Source organism: Trachypithecus francoisi, unplaced genomic scaffold (assembly GCF_009764315.1).
Source record: "Trachypithecus francoisi isolate TF-2019V2 unplaced genomic scaffold, Tfra_2.0 Lachesis_group9, whole genome shotgun sequence".
In the NCBI taxonomy this organism is placed as follows: domain Eukaryota; kingdom Metazoa; phylum Chordata; class Mammalia; order Primates; family Cercopithecidae; genus Trachypithecus; species Trachypithecus francoisi.
The window spans coordinates 38,419,748-38,433,690 of NW_022681474.1; the positions used below are offsets into that span (position 1 = coordinate 38,419,748).

General features: G+C 38.7%; 1 protein-coding gene across 2 annotated transcripts in view; it reads left to right on the forward strand.

Moving 5' to 3' along the window:
- The window catches only part of ADK (adenosine kinase), a 613,194-nt gene that overhangs the window by 33,871 nt on the left and 565,380 nt on the right, over window positions 1–13,943 (forward strand). The window lies entirely within an intron of this gene.

A 13,943-nucleotide genomic window follows, 5' to 3' on the forward strand; every position in this document is an offset into this window, starting at 1 on the left:
ACCTCTTGTTTCCTCATCTGTTAAAAAGAGATAATAGCAATACCTATCCTACATAGGTGTTTTGAAGATATTAAAGAAGTGACATATCAAAAAATGCATTTTAAGTTGAAAATTGTTATGTAAGTGTTAGTCATGTCACACATGTGCTTTTCTGCAATTGAATTTAAAATGAGTAATTTTACCCAGTTTAGAGGAACTTACTATTTGATAGAGCACTGGTAGTGTTTTGCTGTAAAGGAGAGCAGGGAAATAATGGTAGTTGGAAGTATATGCTAGGCTGAGGTTTTCTGTGGGGAGGGTTTGAGATTTTCACATTTATGTGCTGAAAAGAGTGGTCCAATAGAAAGCAGAAAAAATAGATGATGCTTGACAGAAGGAAGAAATCAATGTTGAGTAGGAAAGAAGGATAGAATCTAGAATACATATGGAAGGATTGGCTTTACATAACCAAGAGACACATTTCCCTAGTCTGTTCACTTAAAAAAAAATGCCAACAATATAATTTATTTTATTTTATTTTATTTAATAAACAGAGTCTCTCTCTGTTGCCCAGACTGGAGTGCAGCTGCCTGATCTCGGCTTACTGCAACCTACCTCTCTCGGGGTCAAGGGATACTCCTGCCTCAGCTACCTGAGTAGCTGGGATTATAGGTGCATGCCACCGTGCCAGGCTAATTTTTGTATTTTTTGGTAGAGACGGAGTTTCACCATGTTGGCCAGGCTGCTCTGGAATTCCTGACCTCAAGTGATCCGCCTATCTCAGCTCCCGAAGTGCTGGGATTACAGGCATGAGCCACTGTGCCTGGCTCTCTCAGTATAATTTACATAAAGTCAAATCAACCTTCCCTTCCTTCCCTCCCCCTTCCCCTTTCCCCTTTCCCTTCCCCAGGGTCTTACTTTGTCACCCAGGCTTGAGTGCAGTGGTGCAAACATGTCTCACTGCAACCGTGACTCCCCAGCCCAAGCCATCTACTTGCCTCAGTCCCCGAAGTAGCTGGGACTACAGATGTGCACCACCATGCCTGGCTTTTTTTTTTTTTGTATTTTTTTGTAACAATGCTGGGGGAGTGGGGTGGGGGTGGGGGTGGGGTCTTACTCTGTTGCCCAGGCTGGTCTTGAACTCCTGAGCTCAAGTGATCCACCCACCTCGGCCTCCCAAAGTGCTGAGATTACAGGTGTGAGCCACTGTGCCCCACCCAGCCTCTTTTTAATTAATTCTGTCTGCCTTCTCACCCAGGCAACCACTTTTGTACTTCTTTTACTATAGATACTAGTTTTGCCTATTCTAGAACTTCACATAAATGGAATCATATAGCAAGGAGTATTTTGTGTCTGATTACTTTTGTTCAATATAATATTTTTGAGATTTACCCATTTTGATGTGTGTATCAGTAGTTTTTCCCTTTTATTGCCAAGTAATAGTCCATTATATGTGTGTAGCAACAAGTTTCCTATTGATAGGCTTTGGGTTATTTCCAGTTTTTGGTTACTATGAATAAAGTTGCTATGAACATTTTTGTATATATCTTTATGTGGACTTGGGTAAATATCTAGGAGTGAAATTGCTGTGTACTAGGGTAGATTTATGTTTAACTTTAGAAACCACTAAACTTTTCCAAAATGGAAAATTTAACACATTTTACATTCCCACCAGTTGTTTTATGAGAGTTCAGTTTTCCACATTCTTCACAATGTTTGGCATTTTAAAATGTAGGCCTTCTCATGAGTGTGTGCTTGTATTTCATCATGGTTTTAGTTTATATTTCCTTGATGGCTAATAGTTATGTGATTATTGGCCATTTGCTTATCTTTTATTTTGAAGTGTCAGTTCATTTCTGAAATATTATCACTGAATAATATTTCATTGTATAGATATGCCACAATTTATCCATTTATCACTTGATAGATATTTGGATTATTTTCACTTTTGGGCTATTATGAATAATGGTGCTATAAACACTTATGTACAAGTTTTTATTAAACTTTTATTTACAACCCTATTTTATTGGGTTGTCTTTTTGTTGCTGATTTGTAGGAGTTCTTTTTATATCTGAATGCAAGTTATTTGCCAGGTTTCTCAGATTTTACACACAGACACACACACACACACACACTTTCTCTCTCTAAATATTTTCTCCTAGTCTGAGCTATGTTGTTGCATTTTCTTAATGTCTTTTGAGAGCAGAACTTTTAAATTTTGAGCAAGTTGAATTTGTTGATTTATTTTATTTTATGGTATTACCTTTTCTGTTCTAAGAAGTCTTTCCTTACCCTCTGCTAAGCTTGTGAAACTATTCTCTCATGGTTTTTTTCTAGAAGCTTTATATTTTTGTCTTTTGTATTTAGGCCTATGATCTGTCTTACTAATCTTTTGTTATCATGTAAAGGTTTCTCAAAAGAATTCTCAATTAATTGATTAGATAGCTATAGGTCTTTTCTTGGATTTGTTTTATTCTGTTGATATATTTGTATCTTCTTATGCCAATGCCACACTGTCTTAATTACTGTAGCTTTATAAGATTGGTATTGTTACTTTAAATTTTGATAGAATTCATCAGTGAGGCCGTGTGGGCCTGCGGAAAAAAGCAGAAGGTTTTAAATTAGTTTAATTACTTTTACAGGTTTAATTACTTTAGCTGATGTATAAGCATTCAGGTTCTTCACTTTTTCCTGTGTCAGTTTTGAGAAGTTGCATTTTTAAATGAATTTATTCTCAATTATTGAGTTGTTATAAAGTTCATAAAATTTCCTAATATTCTGCTATTGCCTGTATGAACTGCTGTATTTCTCCATTTGCATTCTTGATGTTGGTACTTCTTTTGAATTTTTGGATCAGCTTTGCTAGGAGTTTAGCAATTAATCTTTCAAAAACCCAGATTTTGTTTTGTTGAATTTCTATTTTGGTTATGTATTTTTTATTTTAATGTATTTCTGCTCTTTTAATTTCCTTGCTGTACTTTTTTTTTTTTTTTTTTTTTTTCCCCCTTGAGACGGAGTCTTGCTCTGTTGCCCAGGCTGGAGTGCAGTGGTGCGATCTCGGCTCACTGCAAGCTCTGTCTCCCGGATTCACAGCATTCTCCTGCCTCAGCCTCCCGAGTAGTTGGGACTACAGTCGCCCACCACCACACCCTGCTAATTTTTTGTGTGTGTTTTTAGTAAAGACGGGGTTTCACCATGTTAGCCAGGATGATCTCGATCTCCTGACCTCATTATCTGCCCGCCTCAGCCTCCTAAAGTGTTGGGATTACGGGCGTGAGTCACTGCGCCCAGCCACCTTGCTCTACTCTTTTGGCTTTGATTTGCTCTCCTTTTTCTACCTTTTTTGAGTTAGAAGTTTATTGTTTTTAAACCTTCCTTGTTTTCTAATGTGCATTTCATTTCATTTATTCATTCATACATTCATTCAGAGTCTCGCTCTGTCGACCAGGCTGGAGTGCAGTGGTACGATCATGGTTTACTGCAACCTCCGCCTCCCCAGTTCAAGCGATTCTTCTGCCTCAGCCTCCTGAGTAGCTGGGACTATAGGCGCCCACCACCACGCCAGGCTAATTTTTGTATTTTTAGTAGAGACAGGGTTTCACCATGTCGGTCAGGCTGGTCTCTAACTCCTGACCTCATGATCCACCCACCTCGGCCTCCCAAAGTGCCACCACGCCCAGCCACATTTCTTTTATTATTATTGTTTTTTCTTTGCTAACCCCCAGTAGTCATTCTAATCTAATGTACATTTCTTACATAATTAACATTTTCTTCTAAGTACTCCTTTAGCTGCAGCATACAGTTTCGATGTGTGCAATTCAAATTTCTATTTCCATTGTGATTTTTCTGGACCACAGGTCATTTAGAAGTTTATTGTTTAATTTCTTAATATTTGGGATATTCTAGCTATTTTCAATTTTACATGGTGTTCAGGGGATGTGTTGTTGACATATTGTGTACATATTTGTACCATATATCTGTAAATGATAAGTTGTTTATGATTTTAATTCTTCGATAGCTATAGAGATTAGTTTTAAGGCCTACCCTGTGGTCTGATTTGGTGAGTGTGACGTGTCTTTAATTCTGCTCTGCAATATTTTGAGGTTTTCAGTGTAGATATTTTATGTATCTTTTATTAAATACAGTGTATACTGCAGTTATTGAATTTAGTATTCTATATAATTTATCAATTAGGTCAGATAGTTTTATGTGTTTGTTACTATTTAACTGAGATATAATTCAGTTACTGTAAAATGCACCACTTAAAAATTGCACAGCTCAGTAGTTTTTGGTATATTCACAAGGTTGTATGGCCATCGGCACTATTTAATTCCGGAACATTTTTGTCCCCCCAAATGAAAATCCATACCTGTTAGCAGTTACTCTTCATATCTCCCTACCCTCTAACCCCTGGCAACTACTAATCTACCTTGTCCCTACAAATTTGACTATTCTGAACATTTCCTAAGTGGAATCATATAATATTTGGCCTTTATTGTAGCTGGCTTTTTTTTTTTTTAACCAAGTATGTTTTCAAAGTTCATCCATGTTGCAGCATGTATCAGTATTTCATTCTTTCTTACGATTGAAATAATATTTCATTGTATAGATATGCCACGATTTATCCATTTATCACTTGAGAGATATTTGGGTTATTTTCACTTTTGGGCTATTATGAATAATGGTGCTATAAACATTCATGTACAAGTTTTTGTGTTGTTCTGTGTTTCTGTTTCCCCTAAGGGTAGAATTGCTGGGGCATGTGGTAATTTTATGTTTACTTTTTGAGGAACTGCCAAAGTATTTTCCAAAGTGGCTGAATCACTTTATAATTTGCAACAGCAATGTATGAAGATGCCAGTTTCTCCACATTCTTGTCAATACTTGTTACTGTTCCGGTCTTTGCTGAGAGGCTCTGTGTGCTTGTTGGAGCGCCCTTTCATCACTCAACCAGGCTTCCGGTTCATCCATAGCCTTGACTTCCTGTTTTTGCTGAGCTTCATGCTCAGTAAGTGGTGATTGCTTAGGGCCTTCTCAGGTCTTTCTTGAGCATGCCCATAGGCCTGGGCACACTCTTGTGGCCTTCCAGAGTCGTAGGAATTTCAGAACTTTTCAAAACTCCCTATGGACATCTCATTCTTCTTTTCCCTTTGTGTTTTTTGGTTAGCTTGTATGTCCCAGCTGCTTCAGGTTGCTGAAATGTTAAGCAATTGTAGCTGATCGTTTTTGACAAATAAATACCTTGGGGGAAAAGGCTGTTAGCAATGGGCAAGCTCTGAATCAGGTTAAATATGGAGAAGTCTTGGGAGTGGGGTTTTTCAGGGAATTGCTAGTCAGCTCAAATAATAACTTGCTCTGAAAATGGGACTTTGAAGGAGCTCTAGCCCTGTTCTGTCACCTCCACTGGCTGCTAGGCTCCAGGATTCCATAGTTTGTGGATTGCTGCTTTTCAGGGGTAGCCTGGAGCTGGGAGGAGGGGCATGGGAATAGGGCATGTTAAAATGCCACAGAGCTTGCTATTCTTTCTGAGATTCAGCCATCTTTTTTGAATAAATGCTCCTTGGATTGTGGCAGACTTTTTGGTTAGTATTCAGAGTTTTGAAAAAGTATATTTTTGACTTTTTTTTTTTGAGATGTAGTCTTGCATTGTTGCCCAGGCTGAAGTGCAATGGTGTAATTTTGGCTCACTGCAACCTCTGCCACCCAGGTTCAAACGATTTCCCTGCTTCAGCCTCCAGAGTAGCTGGAATTACAGGCGCCTGCCACCACGCCCAGCTAATTTTTGTATTTTTAGTAGTGATGGGGTTTCCCCATGTTGGCCAGGCTGGTCTTGAACTCCTGACCTTGTGATCTGCCCGCCTCGGCCTCCCAAAGTGCTGGGATTATAGGTGTGAGCCACCATGCCCGGCCCAAGTTTTGACATTTTTTTTTTCCAGTGTTCTTGTTGCTTTTATGGAAGAGAGGATTTTTGGAGGTCCTTACTCTGCCATTCCCAATGATGTCACCCTAATTTGTTTTTTAAGCATTAAAAACATTATTTTAAAATATAAAGACAGGGTCTCACTATGTAAAATACAAAGACAGTATCTTGCCCAGACTGGTCTCGAACTCCTAGGCTCAAGTGATTCTCCTGCCTCGGCCTCCCAAAGTGCTGAGATTACAGGTGTGAGCCACCACACCTGGCCTAAACATTTTTAATATATCTGTTTTATATCCTTTTCCTCCCTTTTCTTTTGAAATACAACTCACAGAAATCGCAAAAATTGTAGAGAAAGTTCCTGTGCCCTGTTCACTCAACTTCCCCCAATGATGTATCTTTCATAACTGTAGTGTGTTACCAAAACCAGGAAGCTGATTTCGGTGTTATACAATAGTTGGAAGTTGACTATAGACTTTATTAGAATTTCACCAGTTTGTATATATTTTTTTTAACTGAGGAGGTGGTGGTGTATAGTTCTATAAAATTTTATCATGTCTGGATTCATGTAGCTATTACCACATTCAGGGTATTAAACTGTTCTGTTATCACAAAGAAATTTCTTCATATCATTTCTTTATGGTTATGTTTTTCTCTGAACCCTAACCCCAGGCAACTACTGATCTGTTTTCCATCACTGTAATTTTGTAACTTCGAGAGTGTTATGTAAATGGAATCATATAGTATGTAACCCGTAGATACGGCTTTTTTCTCACTTAGCACAATGCCTTTGAGATCCGTTTAAGCTGTTGTGTGTGTCATAGTTCATTCCTTTTTATTGCTTCTCTTTTATGGGTGTACCATAGTTTGTTTACCTATTTACCTGTTGAAGGGGATTTATTACGTTTCCAGATTTTTACCATTTTTTTTTTCTTTTTCTGTTTTTTTTTTTTGAGACGGAGTCTCGCTCTGTCGCCCAGGCTGGAGTGCAGTGGCCGGATCTCAGCTCACTGCAAGCTCCGCTTCCCGGGTTTACGCCATTCTCCTGCCTCAGCCTCCCGAGTAGCTGGGACCATAGGCTCCCACCACCTCGCCCGGCTAGTTTTTTTTTGTATTTTTTAGTAGAGACGGGGTTTCACCGTGTTAGCCAGGATGGTCTCGATCTCCTGACCTCGTGATCCACCTGTCTCGGCCTCCCAAAGTGCTGGGATTACAGGCTTGAGCCACCGCGCCCGGCCTCTTTTTCTGTTTTTGTGATGGAGTCTTGCTCTGTTGCCCAGGCTGGAGTGCAGTGGCGGGATCTTGGCTCACCACAACCTCCGCCTCCTGGGTTCAAGTGATTCTCCTGCCTCAGCCTCCCAAGTAGCTGGGATTACAGGTGCACACTACCATGCCTGGCTAATTTTTCTATTTTTAGTAGAGGCAGAGTTTCACTAGGTCAGGCTAGTTTCGAACTCCTGACCTCATGATCTGCCCTCTTCGGCCTCCCAAAGTGCTAGGATTACAGGTGTGAGCCACTGTGCCCAGCCATTTTTTTTTTTTTTTTTTAAAGAGATATGGTCTTGCTCTCTCTGTCACTCAGGCCAGAGTGTGTTGGCATGATTGTTGAACACTACAGTCCTCTTGGGCTTAAATAATTCTCCCATCTCCGCCTCCTGAGGAGCTAGGACTAGAGACATGCACAACTGCACCCAGCTAATTATTTTTATTTTTTGTAGAGATGAGGTCTTACTATGTTGCCCAGGCTGGTCTTGAACTCCTGGCCTCAAGTGATCCTTCCACCTCAGCCTCCCAAAGTGCTGGGATTACAGGTGTGAGCCACCATGGCTGGCCTAGTGTTTTCCCTTTACAAACAAATCTGTTAGAAACATTTGTGTACAGATTTCTCTATGCACTTAAGTTTTTCTTCCTCTAGGATAAACAATGTGTAGTGTGATTCTTTAATTTTTGGTGTGTCTACCTGTTTTACTAATTACTGAAAGAAGGGTGCTGAACTAAGATTATGTATTTGCCTATTTCTTTTGTTTCTAAGTATGTTAAAAAGTATTTTGAAGCCATTTTATTTGGTGTGTACATACTTTGTATTGTTATCTTTAGTATTATTATGTTTTCTTGATGATTTGACCTATTTTCATGAAATCCCTTTGTATCTGGTGATACTCCGTATTTTAAAGCTTACCTTGTCCGATATTAATATAGCCACTGTAATTTATGATTAGTGTTTTCACGGTGTGTCTTTTTGCTAATGTTTTATTTTCAAAACTTCTATGTCTTTATAAAGGTGTCTCTTGGGTTGCATACCTGTGATCCTAGAACCTAGGGAGGCTGAGGCAGAAGTATAGCTTAAGCCCAAGAGTTTGAGACGAGCCTGGGCAACAGAGGGAGACCCAGTCTGTACTGAAAACAAAAAAGTTAACTGGGCATGGTGGCTATAGTCGCAACTTCTTGAGAGGCTGAGGTGGGGGAGCTTGGGAGGTTGAGCCTGCAGTGAGCCGTGATTGTACCACTGCCCTCCAGCCTGGGCAACAGAACAGGAGCCTGTCTCAAAAAGAGAAAGAAACTAAAGATCAGAACCTATAATCACAGAATCACTCAAAACCCATGGAATTATCATATGCTAGCCATTGGGTATACAAATGTAAATAAGATTTCAAAAAAATCTTTACCCTTTGTTGTGTAGGTTATTAAGATCAGTTGATTAAGATAAAGTTCAAAGCAACCCCTAAAATCAACTAAAAAGTTCGTCAAAGGACTTTTAGAACTGAGCAGGAGGGAATGAATAAATCTTTGGGAGGGAGGGTGCAGTGCCTTGATACACAGTACCAGGAGCCATTTTCTACATTGTTAACAGCACTCTTGAGTGATGTTGGGGGCAGCTTGTAAATCTTATGTGGAAGCCCTTGGGTAGGAGTCAATCAGGAAAAATTTCCCAAGACCGGTAGCATATAGGGAATTTTAAAAAGATGAATGGGAGTTTTCCAGGCAAAGGAAGTAGGAGAAGGACTTTACAGGCAGTCTTATTCAAATAATAGTAAGGCATTATGATTAAAATAGGTTGTCTATATTAGAATGGTGAGAGGTAAGGCTAAAGAATTACTGAATTGTGATCTTAATGTGCACATTTCTTCCCATTTTAACAACTCTGAAATTGGCATACATCTTACAGCTGATGGTGTTTTGCATCACCATCGGAAATTGGGATTATTTTATGAATAAATGGCATCTTAGATATGATGAAATATGGTAAGTTTGAGCTAGATTCAATGTCTTTTATATTATGCTTTTGGATTTTATCCTATTAATAATCAGAAGCTAGGTAGATTTTCAGTGGAAAAATATTATGGTTAGAATTGTTTAAAATAATATGATTTTGGTGATAATGTGCAGGATTTATTGTGGCTAAAAAAATTGCTGACAATGTAGAAATTCAGGCAATGTCTGTAGAGGGCCTGGTGCTAGTGGGTATATTGTGGGAGATCCAGGTACAAGAAGTGTTTGATAAAACCAAGATGATGTCCTTACTAATAAGATGGGGCTAGTTGATGTAGAGAGAAGAGTCACATATAAAGCTGAAGTTTCTGGGTTGAAAGAGAAGATGACTGGTGTAAACAGTTAAAGGCAGTCATTGTTAGTGTTTATTTTGGCACCATAACTAAACTAAACGTTTCTGTTAGTGAAAGGGCTAATCAACATTCAAACATTAATATATCAATAGCCAAGAAAAAATTTTCTCAGGAACTCTTACTCTAATATATATGTCAGTATAAAATTTGTTGACTGTCCAACAAAATAATAATTATAGTGTAGGTTTGTGTTCGCTGCAAGCCTAAATTATGAGACATTTATAAAATTACTGACTCCCCCCCAGAAAAAAAAAAAATTGTTCAGTATCTCTCATCCTAGCATCCATTCCAAAAAAAAGATACTGCTAACATTTGGAACAAAAAGTAATCCCAGTATGGGTTAGTCATAGTTTTTGGCTATAGACTAAACGTCATCTTGTTCACATTCTAGTAGAACAAGATAAAAATAAATGCTTATTCATATAGTATGTTCATCATTTAAGAAGCGCATAGTATTTACTGGCCTGGACACTAGTTTGTATGTATTTGTATGTAAGAAACTAGCCATTATAATCTCAGTTATGTGCAGTGAAGGAGAGAGAAACGTGATATGAGCAAAGTTTTATTGGCTTTTGAAAATAATTATATCTTTTTTACTTAACTTACTATTTGAAGATATCTTTTATGTGCTACTTTATTTAGTTAATTTATTTTTAAGACAGGGTCTTACTCTGTCACCCAAGGCTGGAGTGCAGTGGTGTAATCACAGCTTACTACAACCTCGACCTTCCAGGCTTAAGCGATCCTCTCACCTCAGCCTCCGTGGTAGCTGGGATTATGGGTGTGCACCACCATGCCTGGCTCGATTTTTTATATTTTTCTTTTTCTTTCTTTTTTTTTTTGAGGTAGTAGCACACTCATGGCTCACTATAGCCTCAACCTCCTGGGCTCAAGGATTCTTCCACCTCAGCCTCCCTAGTAGCTGGGGCTATAGGCACATGCCATCACGCCCGGCTAATTTTTGTAGTTTTGTAGAGATGGAGTCTTGCCATGTTGCCCAGGCTGGTCTCAAACTCCTGTGCACAATGCGCCCGCCTCAGCCTCCCAAAGTGCTGAGATTACATGTGTGAGCCACTGTGCCCAGCCAATTTTTTGTAAAGGTGGGGTTTTGGCATGTTGTCCTGGCTGGCCTTGAACTCCTGGACTCAAACCATCTACTTGCCTCAGCCTCCCCATAACACAAGTTTGCCTACGTATCAGACCTGCACTTGTACCCCTGTACTTAAAAAACCAAAGCAAAACAAAAAACAGAAAAGTTCAGATGGAGTATAGGTTTCAGGTAAAGCTTAATTAGGTGGTCCAACAACTTCATTAATGACCTGGTTTCTTTTGGTTTTCGCGCTCTGCTTTCTGTGGTGTCAAATTTATCCCAAGGCAGCCACCTTGAGGTCATTAGGTTTTTAAGGCTTCTAGCACCTTCTTCATTTATATCTATTAGGGAAAAATATGTTCTGTATCTGAGCATCATAGAAAAAAATCTTGAGTTCATTCTGATTTTCCTGGCTTAGGTTACATGCCAGTCTGAACTGATCACTAAGGCTAGAGAAATATATTGGACTGATTGACTTAGGTTTTGGTTTGCCTGAGGGATCAATTCCACCAAAATTCCTCTCTTGAGTGAGGAAATTTGGGGTAAAAGAAGGGGGATAGCAAGGAAAAGATGACACACAATTCCAGTTTATTATAAGAATGACTTCAAATGACCTTAACTGATTTGTAATATTATTTGGGAACAAGTCAAACATTATTAACATTTAGGCCCAGAGATGGTAGATGGCTTGCTTAAGTCTTTCTACAAGCTACCTCAAGAACTGAGACTCAGACGTGAATTATTTGACTCTTGAATTGTAATTCATTCTTAGAATCAATTATTGGGCTCTCTGTAAGACTATCTTTACTGAGTTTTTAAATGGAGTATAATAAACTATTTTGGTAATGCGGTAGATGTTCAAAGGTTTGACTTCTTAAGAGGTGTAGCAATTATATTCCTTAAAACTGAGAGGGAACAAATTGAGGGTAGAGGGATTGATATGGGGGTAGAAGGATGCTTTTTTGTTGTTGCTATGATGGAAATGTTCCATAGTTTTGTGGTTACATGACTCTATACATTGAACTGGATGCTTGCAAAGGGTGATAAAAAGGGCGAATAAAAATAAAAAACCAAGTAGCCCAATAACAGTACCCATCCTTTTTTTTTTTTTCTTAAATAACAAGTTCTAGGAGTTTTTATTGTTTGGATAAGAATATACAAATCAGGCAGAGTAGTCCCAGTGAAATCATGGTTAGGTTTTACTGTATTTGTCTATTGATCCTTCACCTTCTAAGCACTTAAAGTACTTTCTTTTTATTAAACTTGCTTTGATCACAAATGCAATTTAAGTGTGAATAAGTTAGTGTATTTTCTTACCCTCCACTCAGCTTTCTTCAAATAGAAAAGGGAAAAATGTCTCTTTACTGCATATTCAGCCATAGTTGCTCAATCTGTGGTGTTAATAAGAGACTGTAATTTTATCCTGTAAAAATCATTACAGATTATAATTATAGGCTATGCCTCATTCTCTTAAAAAAATCCTGGTGTGCTAGTCCATTGATATTACTGATAGTCGCCAAATGGTGAGAATGGTAGCTGGTTTGGAGGCAACTGAAAGGGAGGCGGATCATCAATAAACTGGAGACCAATAGAAAAATTACACAGAGACAAATCTTATTGGATAAACTAGATGAATGTCTCCTATTGAGACTGATCCAACAGTATTCACTGGCCCATTTCTTACTGCTAGATGAGCTTCCGTTTATGGCATCACTTATGGTGGAGTTCTTTCTTTTATTTGGATTGGAACCATACTGTGATCTCTTACGGAAAACAGACTTCCTCCAAGTCTGTTAAATGTAATTTAAAATTATATAATTTCTTGTTGATTTGTTTTTGTTTTGCTTTATTTCATGTTGTAGGCATCTGAAATGAATCCTTATATATTTAACATACAAGTATATGCATGAGAAGACATGAATATAAGAAATATAGGAAACATAAGACATGAATAAAAGTTTTAGCTAGACATTTTTAGATGAAAAGATGTGCAGTTAAATTTGTGAAAGTTACAAATCATTCTATAAAAAGTTAGCATATATTTAAATTTTTTGGATACATAATAAAAGAATTGTATCAGTTCTGATATCCATTGTGAAGACCCTACCACAGTCATTTTTTGTCAAGGGTAGATAGGGCTCTTGCTTGGACTCTTCTAGGATGTGCCATGGGCTCCCTAATAACATTTGAGGGGTACATGTGCAGGTTTGTTACACGGGTGTTTCATGTGATACCGAAGTTTGGGTTTGTAATGATCCCCATCATCTAAGTAGTGAACATAGTACCCAATAGGTAGTTTTTCAGCTCTTACTTTCCTCTCTTCTTCCCTGATTTTGGAATCTCCAGTGTCTATTGTCCTGACATCTTTGTGTCCCTGTGTACCCAGTGTTTAGCTCCCACTTATAAGTGAAAACGTGGTATTTGGTTTTCTGTTTCTATGTTAATTCACTTAGGATAATTCAGCAGCATCCATATTGCTGCAAAGGACATGATTTCGTTATTTTTTATGGCTGCATAGTATTCCATGGTGTATATGTTTTGAATGTTCTTTATCCATTCTACCATTGATGGGCACCTAGGTTGATTCCATGTCTTTGCTATTGTGAAGAGTGCTGTAATAAACATATGTCTTTTTGGTAGAATGATTCTTCTTTTTTTTTTTTTTTAAGACACAGTCTCGCTCCATCACCCAGGCTGGAGTGCAGTGGCACGATCTTGGCTCACTGCAGCCTCTGCCTCCCGGGTTCAAGTGATTCTCCTGCATCAGCCTCCTGAGTAGCTGGGACTACAGGCGTGCGCCACCATGCCTGGCTAATTTTGTATTTTTAGTAGAGACAGGGTTTCATCATGTTGGCCAGGATGGTCTTGGTCTCCTGACCACATGATCCACCCACCTCGGCCTCCCAAAGTGCTAGGATTACAGGCATGAGCCACTGTGCCCGGCCTAGAATGATTCATTTTTCTTTGGGTATATACCCATAATGAGATTGCTGGGTCGGATGGTAATTATATTTTAAGTTTTTTGAGAGATCTTTAAACTTCTTTTCACAGGGGCTAAGCTAATGTGCATTCCCATCAACAATTTATAAGTATTACCTTTTCTCTGCAACCTTGACAACATCTGGGCTTTTTTTTTTTTTTTTTGACTCTTCAATAATAGTTATTCTGGGCTGGGCATGGTGGCTTACACCTGTAATCCCAGCATTTTGGGAGGCTAAGGCAGGTGGATCAGCTGAGGTCAGGAGTTCGAGACCAGCCTGGCCAAATGGTGAAACCTTGTCTCTAACTAAAAATAGGAAAATTAGCTGGGCATGGTGGCAGGCACCTTTAATCC